General features: G+C 40.7%; 1 long non-coding RNA gene across 2 annotated transcripts; it reads right to left on the minus strand.

The window, feature by feature from the left end:
- Positions 1–281: 281 nt before the first annotated feature.
- Positions 282–16,553, minus strand: LOC125337033. Of its 2 annotated transcripts, none has more exons than XR_007207914.1 (5): positions 15,562–16,553; positions 10,255–10,552; positions 8,604–8,712; positions 6,208–6,295; positions 282–496 (listed from the first exon to the last, which is right to left on the minus strand). It is a non-coding gene; the product is annotated as an uncharacterized LOC125337033 (long non-coding RNA). The 2 variants fall into 2 exon arrangements; XR_007207915.1 differs by lacking the exon at positions 282–496 and adding an exon at positions 3,747–5,576.
- Positions 16,554–18,310: the final 1,757 nt, after the last annotated feature.

Here is an 18,310-nt window from a genome sequence, read left to right on the forward strand (position 1 = left end):
TCAGAATCTCATAAAAGGTTTCATTTGGAAGTGGAATTTATGCAAGTGTGTATTAATGATTTGGCATCTTAAAGGAGCTATTTTGAGTGCTATCTTTAACTTCATTACCATTAAATTATTACTGAAATTATTCCAAAGAGATTGTGGCCTAATGCTTTGAACCAATTTAAAAATTCATTTGGAGAGTTTGTGATAGTCCACAGTCAAGAGTACATTTAAACAGTGGAAATCAGTTAAGCAGCTTTTGGGAGATCAAGAGATGTTTACCTCAGCTGCTCAATGTTGACACTTTTTTATATTTTTTCTGCATAGAGTGATTTTGCAATCAAAACTTGAACAGGTGGAAAGCCATCACAAATACCGAAATCATTTGGTAAAACACAATCCCCACAGCCCTTACTTTGCAAGTAATTATTGACACATGCATGCAGTAAAGCTGAAAATCTTCCGGAAATCAAGTTCCATTTGAACAGTCAATCCCAGATGGTTTCCACTCCTAAAGAAGAACATAATAGAAAACAGCATCTTGAGAGAAACATTCATCTCCAATAATTTGGCTGTGCCCTGTAAGGTCAGCATGCAGACAGCCCAAATTTCAGGATTGTAATCCATTTCCCTTATAGATGTAATACAAAAGGACAAAATCAAGGAATAACAGGCTATCTTAATCCTTTATGTGATCCTAGGACTGGCCATAGGAACTACTGGTGCTAGGAGTTTTTAAGCATGGAAAGTGTGAGGAATGTAGCCATTCCATATAAACTGTTCTGATGAATGTTGTTTATCCTTAGCCAATGATGCACTGAATCACTTCAAGGGAAAAGGAAATACAGACAGCTGAATGTACGCTTCGATTCATCCTTAGGTTAATGTGGTCAGAGCAAACTCTTTTAGCTACTGACAAAGAGATCAATGACTTATTATGATCAATGGCCACTGAGAATATATCTGAAATGTCTTTTCAAGGTGAAATCCTTGCCTCATGAGGTGTTTTCTTAATTAGAAGAAATGTTGGCTGTGTGAACATGACTTTTGGGGGTTAAGGGAAAATGTAAGGGACAATTCTGTTACTTACATGAACAATTTATTTACCTGTCATGCATTTCCACACCTCCTGAGGTTTTGCTAAGTACTTTAAAGTTACTGTGGGATAGGGGACAATTGGTATTACCACTATAAAATCTTCCCCTCAGTCCACCACAGCATGAATCAGAAGTATAAATTGCTGTGCCTAAGTGGGTGAAGTAAGAAATAGACTGTTCCCACTGGAAAGATAAGTGACTGGAAATGAGCCCAAAAATTTGTGCTTAGGAGTCTCAAAGCTGGAATACTGCTAGAGTGGATTACCAGGGAAACCAGCAATGAGTAGGAACCAGAGCCTAAACATCTGATTCTGTTTTCCTGGCATACATTTTGGAGAGATGCAATGTGCATAAAGAACTTGGATATACAGTGCCTATCTCAATAAAGAGACATCTTTTACTAAATTGCTGTAGAAAATAATTTCTCACTGGTTTAACCTTTGATTTCTTAGTGTTCTCCTCTCTACACCAAATGACTCTGGATTACAGCAAACAGCTGTAATTCTTTTTGCCTACCTAAAGGCACTGGTATGGTGAAAGAAGAGGGATGAATCTGTGCAAGTTAACTCCTACTGCTTATTGTCAGTGGCGCAGGACCCTACATGTTCTCCTTTGCCCAGAGATGGAGGTGGAATGCCCACCCACCCTACATTTCCTCTTTTGATCAACACTGCCAGCATCTTTCCAGGAGACAATTATAGCAACAGTCCCCCCTTGCCATGTTCCCATCTCCATCTTTCCACTTTCTGAAAAAAGAAAGCGTCTTGTTGCTTTTATGTATTTTCCAAATCACTGGTATATCTTCTAAGTTTTGCATTTTTAGCTGGCCTTCAATCCCACCTTCAAGGTTTTTTTCCCTACACTTGGAAGAACTGGAAATATATTCCAGAAAAGTGTCTTAAAAAACACTAATGATGCTGAGATGACCAAGGTCAAACCTGTATATATGTATAAACATGCACACATACACCTTCTCTGCAAGGTCTACTATGAATGCAGAATTTGCCCTAATTCTGAGAAACTCACTTCTAACCCTCCTCCACATTCACACATAGTCTAATGCACTCCTTCTTGTACAAATCCACTCTCTCCCACACTGACATATATTCTCTCTCTCTCCTTCACCACTCTCTTTGCCTCTGAGCTAAATTACTCTACTGTGGAAATTGCTATCAGCAATTTTCACCCCTTGCTGCTCTTTCAAGGAGTTTATGCAGTGGTGCAGTCATGATGCTCAGTTAGTTACTTGATATCTTTTGAGATATTTCCCAACTATTTGCATGCATGTGTTACAGAACAGCAACGTTTCTCTTATCATCTCCATACACTTAGGGCATGGGCTGAGCTGGATGAGGTTGAATCTTTGTGTTGATGTCTTAATCAGAAACAAATGGGTGTTTTTGGGATAACGTTGCTCACATTACAAGATCTCTGGCCAGCTACAATGCACCTGCATATTAACTGTATTTTATGGGAAGGAGGTTAGTTCAGAAGGCTGAGGCAGTGTCCTAGGAATTGGAGTTAGCTGTCAGACCCTGGTGCTATCACTAAAGGGATTGATGTCCTGGTCTTTTTGCTCAAGTGTGTAGCACCACCCAGCTGCTTGTTCCCATCCTCGCAGCTTGTGGTGAAGACTGTGATGAACAGACTGAACATTCTGAGGCTGTTTCAGTGTACAGTCAGACAGGTTGTCTTAGATCCAGATGTACCCCATGAGGACACTGCTTTATTCCCAGATCAGGGATGTGAGAACAGCTCTGAACCATTTTTCTTACATGCAAGCTTGAAAGGAAGTGAGAAGGTCCCAGCTGAATTCATGGCTTGAGCTCTTGACCCCTTTTGACTTTCCCAGGTGGCCATGAGAAGAGTCTTCTAACTTTTCTGCACTTCAGTTTCTCAGTTATAACAAAACAGCACTTTCTACCTCATGGGGAGGTTTTGAGGACAAAACCATAAAAGACTGGGCACTATCATGCTAGAGTAACAAAGGATACAAGTGCCCAAGAAAATTTTTGCTTTTCATATGTGAGAACAAAAAAAGCAAATAAACCAGGTTAAAATGCTTACATTTAGGATGGATGGGGGAGTGTTATAAGGCTTGCTTATTACTCGTCTACAGAGCTCTACGATGCTGTAGAACCAGTTGGTGTTAGCATTATACCATCATCTACAGTTTGATGAGCTGAACAAACCATGGCAGATGATTTTTTTTTCAGCCAGTCCTTTAGATTTATCCTTTGTGAATCACAAAATATAATCAAATGCATGTATATGAGTGGCTTAAGGGAGAGTAAGTGGAAGGACAAAGTAGATTAATCTTTATCTCGCATTAAAAAGGTGAGCCCTTAATATTGATTATTCCCAGGCAATAACCTTGGTGGTTATATCTAAAAAGCTGGGCTGAAGCACTCAGTTGCTGAAGGAAGAATAGTAGAAACTCATTTGTCACCCAAGGGCTTGTCAAAGAAGTGGGAATTACAGGAAACTACAGCTTCTTGAAAATCTAGATTAATATCTAGTGATCTCCTTGGAAAATTTTTCACTGACAGTACCTGTTTCTCCCTGCCTCCGTGAAAATCTCATGCTTCCAAGAATAGCTTTTTGTTCAAGAGAAATGCTGATTTTGTGGGAAGTGAACGGAACCTTTGCTCAGCTATTCTGATCTTTTAAGTAAATATTTATTTATTTTCTGCATGAAGTTATAAAGTTTCTTGGGAATACAGATAATATAGCAGGAGGAAAAGTAATTACTGTAATTTTGCCTGTGCTTTCAGAAAATAATCCATCTGATAAGCACCCCATTTACATTTTGTGAATTGCACAGTTCAGCACAGAGGCATCTCAACTAGATGCATGCAGTCCATGTTTATCAAATACTATGATGCTCCTGCTAACAGAAGTACTTGTCTTGGCCTTTTTGCTTTTTGAAGACCAGATGATTAAGATGTCATTGACATTAAGCGTGCCTTGCATCCATTTCTCGAGGAATGATGTGGTCAGAGGTGGTCCCTGAGGGTTAGAAATCCTTTGAAACGAGAGAGGAGAACAACAGCTCATGAGGATAGTCAGCACCAAATGGCTGCCCCTTCTTTTCACAGACCCAAAGTAGGTCCAAGCCCCCTCTGCATGTCTGGGAAAGGGATGCTACAAACATCCAACCAGCTCCTTTCTGTCATCTTCCTGGAGGTTTACTTTCGAGCAGAGAAAAACATCTGTCCCTCTGATTTTCTGTGGATAAATGAGAAGCGTCTGAAAGAAAACCTCATTAATTCCCTGTGCTGCAGATGACATCAAATAAGACATTCTTTAGGAAGTGAAGTGACAGGCTGAGGGGGAGAGGGGAATGAGAACTGACCTAGCAGCCATGCCTGCCAGGTAGCGTGAGGACAGTTGGTTCCTATCAATGTGAATGAGGACTGAAGGCACTCAGCACCTTGCATGATTAAGCCCAAACCGAAAGCAGCCTTTCTCATCAAAATTGCACTGCCTTCCTCCTTCCCAAAAGGCATGCTAATTTTTAAGAATTTTCTATCCTTGGCAGTTGTTTCCAACTGAGCTCTTTTGACCTCCCTTCCCATCATTCAAAGAGAGAGTGAGATGTGTTCACAACAGCTGAGAGATTCAGGGCACTTCAAAGGCAGCCCAGGTCTGCTTCCATTGGCCACACCACACTTTCTTTCCTATCATCTCGCCTCATTTCAACCTCAGCTGCATCTCCTTTTTCCAATCAAAGCCTGGGAAAGGGACAGGCAGGTGCATGTCCATCACCACTTGCTGCATCATTCAAGTGTGGGCTCAGGGTTTGCAGAGATACCTGTGGGACACCCATGTCACACGCTGTCCAAGCATGCGAATGAGAAAGGCAGGATGCCACCTGCTTGGAAGAGTCTGAGGGTTCCTCTCTTTCTCCCCTTCTCCTGACCCTTTTTTATCAAGCCTCAACCCAAGTGGAAGCTGAGCTGTGTCTTCTTATGTAGGTTGCCAGCAGGAGAGGTGTTTATTACGTTTTATTATTTTTTGTGCAGGAATTTGTAGCTCTCAAACACCGTTCATGTGACATACAGTAATACATTTTTTCCACAGAATACCTTCCCCTGTGTTTTTACACTTTCTATCCTCTGCAGAGGAACACACAAAATATTTCTAAGGCATCGGGCTTGTTACACAGATTTTTCCTCACTGCCTATGTGCCAAAGCATTTCACAGTAAAACTTATGAGGCTGCGTACAGTGAAATGCAAGGAAAGCTGTTGCAGAATGACGCCACACAGTGTGAGTGGGAGAGGGAAGGAGGAGTCAGTCATGAGACCAACAGCTGAAGGAGAGATAAATTAAGAGTCATAAAACAAACTGCCATTCAAAACTCCCTTTCCACAGCAAGGCCATTGCTGAGGTTTCTGTTGGCTTCACAAAATGAGAATAATTGGGGAATGGTCCTGAATATACATTTCAGTTCTTGTCCTGTGTGCCACAGTCACCGTCTTTCATTGTCTAGCTGCAAAAATAGAGGAAAATACACTCAGCTCAGCAGGTCTACCTTTTAACGTCTACCTCCTTCAAAGTGCATGGAGAAACAGTGGTCAGAAAAATGGTATCATGTTAACATCTGTCCAGGGCTTTCCTCCCAGAGAGCTCCCCCCTTCCTACTACCTGAAATACAGCACAATATAACCATGCAAAAAACACTTTGTGTGATTTTGTGTTTTTGTCTTGATTGCACTTGCCTGTAAAGAAACACACAACCCAAGTAGTGATTGCTTTGCGTGAAGAAAGGGTCGGTGCAAAATATAAAACAGAAAAAACCTGTCACTGGACATATTTGCCATTAAGTCATTTCCAAACAAAAGGAGCTTGCATTTGTTTAGTGGTCTTTAACCTTAGTCTTAGAAGAGTTCTTGAGAAACTGAGCAAACAAAATCAAGATCACTTCTTCTGCTAGATTTCACAATGAATCTCTGCTCTGCTATGCTCAGCAAAAAGAAAAACACCAAAAGAAAAACACTGTAACAAAGGATAGATAATCTTCTTCCTCCTTTAGGAAAAGTGTCTTCTCTCTAGCTTCACCCTGCTTACTTTTAACACACGCACCCACACACCCCTCCTTGCTTCCCATGCATCCTCCCGACCTGTGTCTGGTTTTGTGGATTCACCATCCTCTTTGGCTTATGAACAGCAACATGCTCTGGTCCAAAAGCACTGTAGATGCCAGCAGTGCTGTGAAAACAATACCCTGTTTAATGCCTTATCAGTACCTACACCAGATACAACCTGAGTTCAAAAATTATGTGGATATTGGAGGTGAATATACAAACTGCACATTGTCAAGATGAGGGAGGAAAACCTAGATCACTGAATCCAGTGCTACTTTTGAATATATTATCTGTCCCTCTGTCTGTGCCACATAGCAGAAATGTTTTAGGAATGTCTTTCCATCTCCATATGTCCATAACTGTAAGATATTCCTCAGTATTCAAGATCCTTATGCATCGTCTGACAGAGTACCCAGACTTTTATCCATTTCTTTGATACATTAAAATATAAAACCACTTGGATCTTGAAGTAGATAAGACACAAAATCAGATGCTGTATCCAACCAGCTTTCATGCCACTGCTGAAGCTGTCAGAAAGACGGTAATTTACTTGATTTTGAGTGTGCAAAATGTTAAAAGCTGTTTGTGCTTGCATTGGTGTCAAAGCAGACGGGGCCTCCTGCTTCCTATGAATTTTATTTAGCCCACCTCATTGCATACACACCAATGTATTGCATGGACTACGAGGTCCTTCCTATCCATCTGACTTATCTGGGAGGGAAGAGCTCTCCTCTTGAGTGCGATATAACCTGACCTTTCCCAACAACTATTGATTATGTTTTTCTCCTCCTTCAAACATTTGTATGTCTACTGATGCCTGTGTTCTGTCAATTAAGTAACAACAGGCTGTGTTGTTAGTTTGGTGATCTGAGAATACTAAAATACTTATTGGCAATGAGAAAATTGCAATATTTTGCCACCAAGAGTTTTATGATACATATTTCCAGAGAGTAACTAGATCTCCCACAGTCTTTACCAACACCTGTTTTTTATATGCATAAAGCTGTCTTAACATGTACTCACAGCTTCACTATCTTTGCAAGATAGTGTATCTAGAAGTCATGCCACACAAGGTAATTAGAAGTTTACAACAGGAATTTCAGCTTGTTTCTAATCCAAGACTGTCTATAGTACTACAGTCTCTAAGCAGAAAACATCCTTTTTTACCTTCGTCTTTAGCTTGTTAAGTAGAGCAAACATTTGAATTCAGAAAGCCTCTGCCTTTCCCCCTCACATCCTGCTTCTCTGGATTCCTAAACCTCGCAAATAAAAAGCTACAGTTTTCTTCTTCGTCTGAACAGTTCCATAGAAAAGGATAAGGATGTTAAAATTCACAAGATAACCATTTCATATTTGAGGCCTTGAAAAAAATGTAACATGGGTTCTGGAGAGCAGGGAAAAGAAGGCCCTGGAGAATGATATTTCCTAAAGATTCATCTTAGCAGTTGCAATTAACTTCCTCAATACCTTTTGGATAAAAGTTATCAGATAAGAGATCAAGAGAGAGAACATGATTTAGCTCTAGCAAGTCTCGATTTACAATCTGTCTTCCCTGATCTGAGCTCATTTTGTGCAACTCCTGTGTCACACTCCTCTCTTGCAGAGATGGAAGAAAGAGTTTAAGTCAAAATAGATAAGTGTAGAGCCCCCAGAAGCAAAAATGAAATGTCTCTTAATGGCATTTTTATGGCACTTCCAGGATATCACTGTATCTTACAGGGCTATTACAAGGGGAATTTCATCTCCTTTACTCGAGAAAGCTTTGGTGACATTCTGAAAAAATGCATAATTCAGCAATTTAAAATAGCTAAAATATTTGGTTCAAATTTCCTGGATTTCAACCCTGCCTGAGGAAAAAGTGTGCAGGAAGGGAGGTGCAGAAGGGAAAGGAGAGAAATAGAAATAACCCTCTCTCCCTCTCTCCCTCCCTGCTTTTGCTGTCTTCTCCCACCTCTCCCTGGCTGATTCGAAATCAACCTGCGGATCGAGGGGGAGGATGCTGTTGCTGAAGAGTGTTCTCTGCCAGGCTTCTTTTTGGAGAGGTCTGACTTTCATGAGCATGAACAGGAGACCTCTACCTGATCATGTTTCCAGGACTGGATTATTAATGGTTGAATTTCCATCCCTTTATTTGCTTCCTCTTCCGGTGATGTCTTTTTTAGTCTTACTGCAGCTAATACACACCTGGTACATATTAAGTAATGAAAATGCACAGTCAAGGCACACATGCCTTGCAACTGCTGTTTATACTCAAGGATTTAAAACTAGTAACAAGGGAGGTTAATGTTATTCTTGGGAGATAACACTCGTTGCTATGGTGAAGATGTCTTCTGTCACTCACTGTTGGGAAGATGGCACCTGAGCTATGAATGTTTGATGGCATTTTTGCTTTTGAGGTGAGCACTATTAATTACTCCAAAGCAGATACTAACCCCTCTGATTCTGTGCAGACATCTTATGTAGGTGCTTTGTGTTTGAACAGGCTCCTCTCTGCCTTCTTGGTGGGCTCAGCGTGTTGGCATTGATTGGGTTTTTCAACACCTGAAGAAACAATTGAAATAGCAAGAGCTGGTGTCAGAACATAAAAATAGTCTCACAAAAAAAATCCCAAAACTACCAGGAGACTTATTTTTTTGTTGTTTAATGGGTGTTACAGTTTGCGTCATATTCTGAGGATCCTTCAGCTTTTTAAAATATATAAAATTTCATTAGGCTTGATCTGCTGATCACAACTTCATGATCTGCACTTCCTACTAAAATTTATTCAGGCAATAATCCACAAGAAATTGGTTGTTTTCAACAGTTTATGACTTGTTATTTAACATTTAACAGAATGGCAATTTATTTTGGTAACAACCAATACTGAGAGGTTTATTGCCATTGTAAACCATAATCAACTGTTTGTAACATTACTAGTTTTTCAAGATATAAAAATGGCCAGCTGCATTGGAAAATTGCTTAGCAGCTATAAAAATTTGCACTGAAGATTATGTATGGGGTTATTTCACCTTAAAGGTCAAAAGTCTTTAGAGAAACCACTCACTTCAGTGGACATTTTCGGCAGATTGGTAAAACCCAACCCCAGAAGGACAATACTGAAGCAATTCCCAGTAAGTTTTTTCAATTATGAATATGAAAAAGGAGTGTGTAGGAGATGGACAATACAGAAGATTGCACTTTCTTTATCACAGCATCAGGCCAGAAACTAAATCTTACTGTTTTTATAGATGTTGCAACTGTTTTGCTGAACTGTATTGTACTCATAAAATAGTTTAATCATCAACGCTTCCCACTGATCTCTTAGTATCAGGCAACTGGACACAGATTTCAGAAGTGACACACTTAGAAAAATCCAAAATACTTGCATTTTGATTGAAATAAGTTACAAATGAGAGTATACATTTTACAATGGTGTATCAGTTCTTCTTAAACCATTATAGTGGGCCAAATCTCAGTGAGTAATTCACAGTGAATAATTCAAGTGCACAAATTACTTTCTATTTCCGCTCTCAAAAGTATATTTACAAACAGTCTGCAATTTCCTTTTTTTTTCTCCCTACTTATTTCACTAATATTTCTTTTTACTCCATAGCTGCTGTAGGAGTTACTGCAGAATATTTGAGCTGAGTTTAATCACAAGACCTCTTCTATTTCCACTGTGTCAGTGGCTATGCACATTTGCACAGTTCATGCAAAATGTTCACTTTGGAATAAAACCAATTCTTTCCTCTTAACACTTGAGCCTAGCTCAAAAGTTCATTCTTCTAATCTATTTGTGCTACTAAAACTTTCACTAAGCAAAGCCACTCACAGAGAATAAAAATGGATGAAAAACATCCATTTAAACCTTTGAGCAGGTAAGAGCAGGTTTGGTTTGGGTTTTTTTTAAATTTATGTTTATTAGTATTCATTCAACTCTTCAATGCTGATTGGAATTTCTGGTAGAAAGCTTTAACTCATTTTTTCATCCAGTTTTCAAACATCATGAAGCAAGTTAATCCCTACTATAACTCCAGGGAATTTGAGGACATTATGGCAGAGATTACTTTGGCTGGCACTGCATTTCTTGTTTAAAGTGCTTACCTACTCATACACACTTTTTAAACATCAAGAGTGATGGCTGCTGGATTTCATTATTCACATTCAAATGATGTGAAATATAGGAAATGCCATGGCTTTAATGCTCTGATAATTTTTTGGGTTCCACTTTTTGTAACTTGGAGTGGGTTATTAGGATTGGCAGACACATGCAGCTGTTGCTACTCCACTTTACTGGAAACAGAAGTTTTCTGAATGTCCACAAAGGTGTCCAACAGGCTGCTAAAGAAAAGAAAACTGAACAGGTATCCTCCTTGGAAGCACAGTCCTCCATGTCAATCACCTAAGAAGAAAGAAGATAATTCCTCTTTAAAAGAAAAATCAAAATAACAACAAACACTTATTTTGTACTTATTCACAAACCTAGAAATAATAAACGACATGAAAGAAACTGAAACAAAATCCTCAGGAAGAAAACCCCCAAACTCATATCCACTGCCTTGTCATATTCAGCCTGTCTTTCATGCTGTTAAAAATTCTCTTCAGCCCTGGGCAGTGGTAGCACAACTGCAGCAATGAGGATCAGGCAATCTTGCCTGCCAGTCAGAGGCATTAGCAATTTGCTGGTTGCAGAAAAACTAAAAATAAAAGGGGAGTATTTCATAAAGCAACAAAAGCAAGGCAGCCTCATTTCTACCAGGCTGCCTTGGTATAGCTATAGGCTACCAAGTATCAGATATGAAGAGCATTTAGACCTGTTCCATGCTTTTCCACAAGCGCAAGCAGGGATACAAAAGCAGGCACAAAGGTCGCTGGAAAAAAAACCCTGCATTCTTCAGTTTACCTTTACTGACTGAAATAACTTGCTATCAGAATCATTAGCAACTTCTGCTGGATGGACACAGCAGAGGAAAATGTGAATCAGAGGGTGGCTTTTCCAGGCATGGATGAGTTATTTAATTAAACAGTGCCTTTGTCTTTTATGAAATCATTTTCCCCTCCAAATTTTAATGAAACACTGAGTCATTCATAAATTTGAAAGCATTTATGTTCATTCTTTTTGCTGCATTTTGGAAAATGGTATCATGTCCCCTAACCCCTCACCTCCAGCCCTCTGTAAGGTGTAAGCCATCACTTGCTATGGCTTTTCTTCTTTGGTCTGGAATAACACAGTGTAGCCATTGGTATAATATTAATAGCTTTAGAGTTGTCATGTTTTCAGTTTTTAAATTGGGTTGTAAAAGACTATGCTTGCATACTCATTAAAGGCTGTTGGTAGCATAAGCTTGTAGGAATTGACTCACTTTCAGGGCTGTAATGTCATCTGCTTATGAGTTCAGCATCTGTACCCAGGGACATCCCAAACCACAAGCTCACCAGCCAGCAAGGACATGTCAGCACTCTGCTTTTTCTTGTCATCCATGGACAGGCTTTTGAAAGAGGACTTTTCAGAATACAGAACCAACTTATAAGTGCTCCCCACATCCACTCTCCACAATCCAACAAAACCTGGGTGCTTTTTCAACTAAGCTTCAAGCCAACCTGAGTAAACAGGTCAACTTTCCCATGCACTAGTTGCTCAGCAGCTAATGCTGAAGCAGCACAAGTTGATTTATATTCTGTAGGGTCACTTAAACTCTCAAGTGTTAAGCTGAAGTGTCAGACAGGTGGCCATGGGGCGAATCTCTGCTGCTCTTGGAGCACTGTTTCTTAGGAGGAGAGTTTCATCCCTCATTAGAATTCATTTTATATTATGGATTTCTTCCTTCCTTCCTCACAGAATTGGAAGGACTAATTAGAAATAGTTATCACTGCGGATATTCAAAGCATTATTAGAATGGCAACCCACTGAAAAAAAAGAAAATTCATTCTATTGTAGGAGATCCTGATAATTCAGGTGTTTTTAGACTCCAATAGGGTCACTTTCAAAGCTTTCCTCAGCTTCAGGTCCAGCAACCTGGCTTTCACAGTAAATCAGTGAGACTGGAGTACAACTGATGCCTTCTGAACCTCTGGGTTGGTTGCTTTTTGAGTTTGTTTTGGGTTTTTTGGGGGGGAGGGGAAGGAGGAGGGGGAAGCTGTTTAAATGAGTAGAAAAAGCCCAGGCAAGCTTCAGAACCTAAGCCCTCACCTGCTGCTGCATTAACGTCTGCAAAAGATTTTCATTTGCTTTGGTCATATGGATTGTGTAACGTGCTATCTCTAGTTTTGTCACAGAATTTCAGCTGAACATCTATAGGCATAAATAAATCCATTCCTCTGGTGAGGAGAGGAGACAAGGGGAGAAGTGTTGGACTCATTGATCCTTGTGGGTCCCTCCCAACTCAGGATAGTCTATGGTTCCCTTCTATGATTCTGTAGGCCAGCCAAACCTGAAGTACATGGAGGATGCTTGTGTGTGCCTGGCATAAACAGATCTAAGATGTGTCACTGCCAAAGGCAGCTCCTCTCCAGCCCCTCTGTGCACCTATACATTCACATCAGGGCAAGGCAGAGACTGCGCAGTACAGCAGATATCACTTCAATTCATTGAAGTTACAGCCCCATCACAAGCACTACTGCAAGAGGGAATCACGTGCAAGCCACAGGGCCTTCCGTAGCTACATGCTGTTAAGTTGGTATAAGCAGGTCACACTGCTGCTGCCTACACCCACAAAAAATCTGATAGAGACTCACAGTCATTTAGGAAGATGTGTGACATTTTCATTCTGTCTTGAGACTTTGATAGAGCCAAAATAGTCTAGCTTCACACTTTTTAAACCATATCCCTTTGGGGCGTGGGAGGATATATGTTGCTGAGGGGAAGAAGAAAACCCTTTCATATGTATTTAATTCTCAGCAGCTGGTAATCTATTCAGCTTGCTAAACAACTTTACATATGTAACTTCAGTGCTTAGCAAAAGAGAGAATTACAAGTTTGAGGAAGGGGAAAAAGCCCCCAACCCTAAGTCACATTTAGAGATTCCAGGCAGATTCCAGTATCAAAACGGAAACAAGAATAAAGTGTCCAGATGTTTAGGAGAGAAAAAAATTCCTCTGCATGTCGCTGAAAAAGATTTGTAATGTCTACAGAAGTCTTCACTGCAGTGTAATCCTTCCTTCCATCCCCCCAGTTTTCAGTTATCTTCTCTGTTCATGATTGCCTTTATATTGTCATTGACATTGTGTTGCATTAAGACAGTCTCTAATATTAGATGCAATTATGATACGTGACATTGAAATCACGCTTAAAGTAAGATTCCACTTGAAGGAGTCATCTTAGATCTATGTCTTTGTAAGGCTGTTTATTGCTTTTGTGATTATGCTATCAAGTATTCTTTGTATACAAGTACCAAGGTGCTAACAGCGAGATCCAAAACAGATAAAAGGAGCCAAACATTTGAGTAACTTGAATTACGATGTCTGCAGTCAGACTTGTCATCTAGAAACACCTCCCCAGCTGTTTCTTCACCTCAGTTTTGGAAAGTATTGCAGTTATATTTTTTCTTGATTTGACCTCTGGGTCCCCAGGACTATGTCGTGCCCCTGCACAGTGCTAGAATTAAGTCTATTAGTGCTAATAGCCCCTATGCCCAGACATGGAGAAACTGGGAAATTAGATGACCCATGGATGCTGTTGGAGCCAAAGTGACTCTTGATCCCCCACTGGACATACTGACACACTGTCGGGCCTAGTGGAAATTAGGAGTTTAAAACATTTTGTGGATTTACCTCCTATTCTCAGTTACAATTTTTTTACCCCAGACTTAGAAAACTGGACCACAACCTGATCTTTTTATCTCAAACATCATATTCCAAAAGTTTCTGTGTCATATTGTGCCATGGGTCACACTGACCTGTGCCTTCTGTCTTGTAAGAATGCCTGTAACAGCGGCTCATCAGTGGCACACGTAAGTGTAACTCACAGGCAATTAACTCCACTAGGAGTAGGATCCAGCTACTTCATGGTTAAAATCATGACAGCAAGAGTTAACAGCAGAAAACAAATTTAGAAGGAGAAGAAAAAAAATCAACAAAAATAAGATGTGACAAGTGCTTATTTACATAGTCATTTTTCAGGAGCTGAGCTGCACTTTAATACATAAATGCATTGTACCTTTAGTAAAACCTTCCTCCTGAATAGCTAATAAGTTATATTTAAGTGCTTTCACCAATGAACTGACTTACTTTAGTTACTGTGAAATCATTTTTATTATCCTTCTCTTCAAAAAAGTTGGAGGTAGCTAAAATCATTTTGGTGCACCTCCTGCAAGGTCATGAATTATTGAAGACTAAAGCTAGAGTGGTTGCACGAAGAAAAAGATAGTGAGGGCATTTTCACAGTTACTGAGATGATGGCTGGAAGGGAAGGCAGGAGCCCTGGAAACATCTGCAGGATTGTATCTTAATGATGGGAGTGGTGGAAAAGAACGAAGCTGACTCGCCAAACATTAAAATATTTAATTGTGTAACAACAATGTATGGAGACTCGAAGTGAGCATGTAAGGAAGTTGTAGATGCTGCTTTGTGGCACATCCCAGATTGCTCTGCCAGGTATATAGGGCCCCTGCTGAAAAGGTACCTATGTGCTGTTGAGAGTGATGTGGACTGGTGGTTAAATAATACATTAGGATCAGAAGAAACATAACAAATCAGAGCTTGCAAAGGACTTTTTTTTATCTTGAATGGGAATCACACTACTTCTTCCCCAGCTGCAAGTAAAATAAACCTAACTGGGAATCTGGCAGTCCTCAATTCAAGAAACCTGATCTGCTATCAGTAACCTCAGCACTCAGATCTTTAAGCCTCTCTTAGCTGATCTGCTTGTCTTCTGCAGCAGTTCCTTCCACAGAAATTCCCACTGATGCCAGTGCAGGAAGCACTAAACAATTACGGGCTGGCCCACTGTTGAACACGGTAACTGGGCGCTCATGATTTGGGGAGGTATTTCTGTCTGTTCAGGCCACTGGCAGTTTTACAAGGCAGAATGTCCTTGTTCTTGGCCCAGGTGAGACTAGAAGGCTTCCCACCACACAGCATTAAGAACAAAGGACTGACTGGACCAGCAGCACCAAGACTGGACCCAGAGTCCCTTGAAGCGTTGGCTCCAGGACACCAACACAGAGTGGTATAAAAATACTGATATTTTGTGTTGTGCAGCTCTCAATACTATTTTAAATATGATTCTAAGTTCAGCTGTACTTCAGACTTTATAAAAAGCAAGCAAACAAAAGCCAAGCACAGAACTATTGCAGGATACTTCCCTGATGTGACTCCTTTGTTATTACACCTTGGCCATCTGTCCTCCCCACTGGGTCTCATTGCATAGGACTATTCAGGTTGGGAGGGACTTCAGGAGGTCCTTGGTCTTACCTGCTGCTCACAGCAAGGCCACATGCAGGGTCAGGCAGTGGATCTTGAAAAACTCCCAAGGAAGGAGAATGCACAACCTCTGGGCAATCTGTGTCACTGCTGGATTGTGGGATGAAACAGTATTATTTATGTCCAACCTGCACCTCCCTTTCAACTTGTGCTCCTTTGTTCTCAACCACCCACCACGCATGACGTGGAGAGCCTGGACCCATGTTCTTTATGACCTTATGATGCTGAGGGGCTGCTGTGACAACCTCCAGCAGCCCTCTCTTCTTCAGAGTGAACGAGGTCTACCCCTACAGATCCTCCTCACAGGGCAAAGTGCTCCAGCCCCCAAACACTGGGGTGGCCTTTACTGGATCTGCTGTGGTTGCCCAACGTCTTTGCTGTTCAGAGGTCCCCAGACTGGATTCTGCAGCTCGGTGTGGTTGGCTGAGAAGAGCAGAGCTGTTTCTGTCGATCTGGTGACCATGCTCCTGCTCACACAGCTGGGAGGCTGCTGTCCCTCTCTGCTGCCGGCTCTTATTCTTGCTGTGGCCCAGGCCCCTTTCAGCAGAACCACTCCCCAGCCTGGCATTCCCCAGCCCCTGGGACTTCAAGGGGCACTTCCTTCCCAGGCACCAGGCTCTGCACCCATCCTTGTGGAATTTCACGAAGGGTTCCCGTCACCCCATTTCTGCAGCCTCTCCAGGTCCCCCTGAATGTCAGCTCTTCCCTCCACTGTAAAGAGTGGTTCACATCATTTAGCATCATTGGTAAACTTGATGAGGGCTCAGTCTCCTTCTCCAGGTCACTGACGAGTTTGTCGAACAGGAAAAGACCCAGGACACACCAGCTTTCTAGAAAGTAAGCCCCTTAACCACTTCCATCTGCTCCCAGTCATGCCAACAACATCTATTGAGCTCTTCACTAGAATTTTGTTTACACTTCTTTCATTATATTATAGAATCACAGAATGGTTTGCGTTGGAAGGGACATTAAAGATCCTCTAGTCCAACCCCTGTGCCATGGGCAAGGACACCTTCTACTGGACAAGGTTGCTCAGGGCCCCATCCAACCTGGCCTGGAACACTGCCACGGATGGGGCATCCACAGCTTCTCTCAACCTGTACTAGTGTCTCACTACCCCATAGTGAAGAACTTCTTCCTAACATTGTATTAGTCAAATTGTACTCACTGGAGCGTTTAGGACCTCTATTACTCTTTGCAGCACAAACTGTTCACTCACCTGCCAGATGTAAGGAACACCCAAGTTGCCCAGATCAAATCCAACAGTCAGGAGAAATTACTGCATACAGAACCATGTTTGATGCTACATTTACATCATACAATAATTTTGGAGAACTTTGCCACTATTTAAAACTAAAGTTTATTAGATACAATATTTGCTATTAAAAAAAAAATCCACCTTATTAACCTCTCCTTGTATAAGCCAGTATATAAATCAGGAAATTGCAATAGCACAGTAGACGTGTTTTAATACATGAAGCTGTAGAGCAATTACTCTGTGTTCCATAACTACCTCTTGAAAAATCTTAAGAATATTAATCTGATGATGTTACCATTGTCAAAATGATATTTCTTATTCTAGGTATAGTTCTGTGATTTCCTAATAATAAAGGAAGTAGGTGTATTGCTAACTAGGCTGACAATTCAAGTATTCATGAGTATCCATGGTTCATTGACCATTAACAATCAGTAAGACATCAAATAATGATTTAGAAATCCCTCCCTCCTACTCAATGCCTCCAGAGTAAAATACAAAAGCGTATTTTAAATGTAGCTTAAATTTTAATCATTCGCAAAAAGAATATTTTTTTGGGCAACATCCCACAAAGCTGTTATTTTTTATTTTTGCCTCCTTTAAAAAAAAGTTGGGTACATGGATCTTCTACAAACACAGTATGATGATGACAGAAGAACACTCTTTCCTTAGAAGACTCATAATTACATTGTATGTATCCATATCAGAGAAAAACTGAGAATAAACTCAATAAAAAGCAAAAATTGGAGACACTTGGGCGGTGTGTGTTGTTTGATTTTTAATAGGCTTCCTATTTATGCACATAATTAAATTAACACATCTAATTTACTTTGGCATTATTTTTGCTGTCTTGATCTGATTTGGAAAACTTAGTTTATAAAAAAAATCAAGAAAAGTTTTATTTTTTGGAAGTGTGCCCCAGTACAGATGCAAAATTCCACACAGGATCCTGAAAAGCTCTGTGTATGTGTATAAACACGGGCATGCTTATACATACATGTACATACAACCTGTTGCTTGAGAGTAATCGCTGAAATGACAAAGTTCAAAAGTCCCAAGATTGTGCTGGTGATGATCCAAATTCACTAACATGGCTTTGCAACCTACACACAAAACCCTGCTGGTTATGACCCAAGGAAAACATTCGTATTGTCACAATTCAACTAAAAAGTTCTGGAAAGTTTAGCCGGCCATTTAGTGCCAGTCTATCATGCTGCTTGCCAAAGTCAGACTAGCATAGAGAAGCTCAGAGAAGAGTCTGAGTTAAAGACCAACACCTAAAGACCAACCTGTGGGAAGTGAGGCTCCTAAGGAAGTCAGTAATACCTCAGCTGGTGAATTTCCTTAAGTTGTTTAGACATGGTTTCACAGTTTGAAGCTGACCTGAGCTCAGTACTCAGGCCCAGGAATCTTGCAGGCTTTATGAGTCTTACACTCTGCAGCAGGGCACAAGCTGCAGCAGGAAGCAGAGCAAGTGCTGTCACC

The sequence above is a fragment of the Corvus hawaiiensis genome, chromosome 2 (genome assembly GCF_020740725.1).
Source record: "Corvus hawaiiensis isolate bCorHaw1 chromosome 2, bCorHaw1.pri.cur, whole genome shotgun sequence".
NCBI classification, from domain to species: Eukaryota; Metazoa; Chordata; class Aves; order Passeriformes; family Corvidae; genus Corvus; species Corvus hawaiiensis.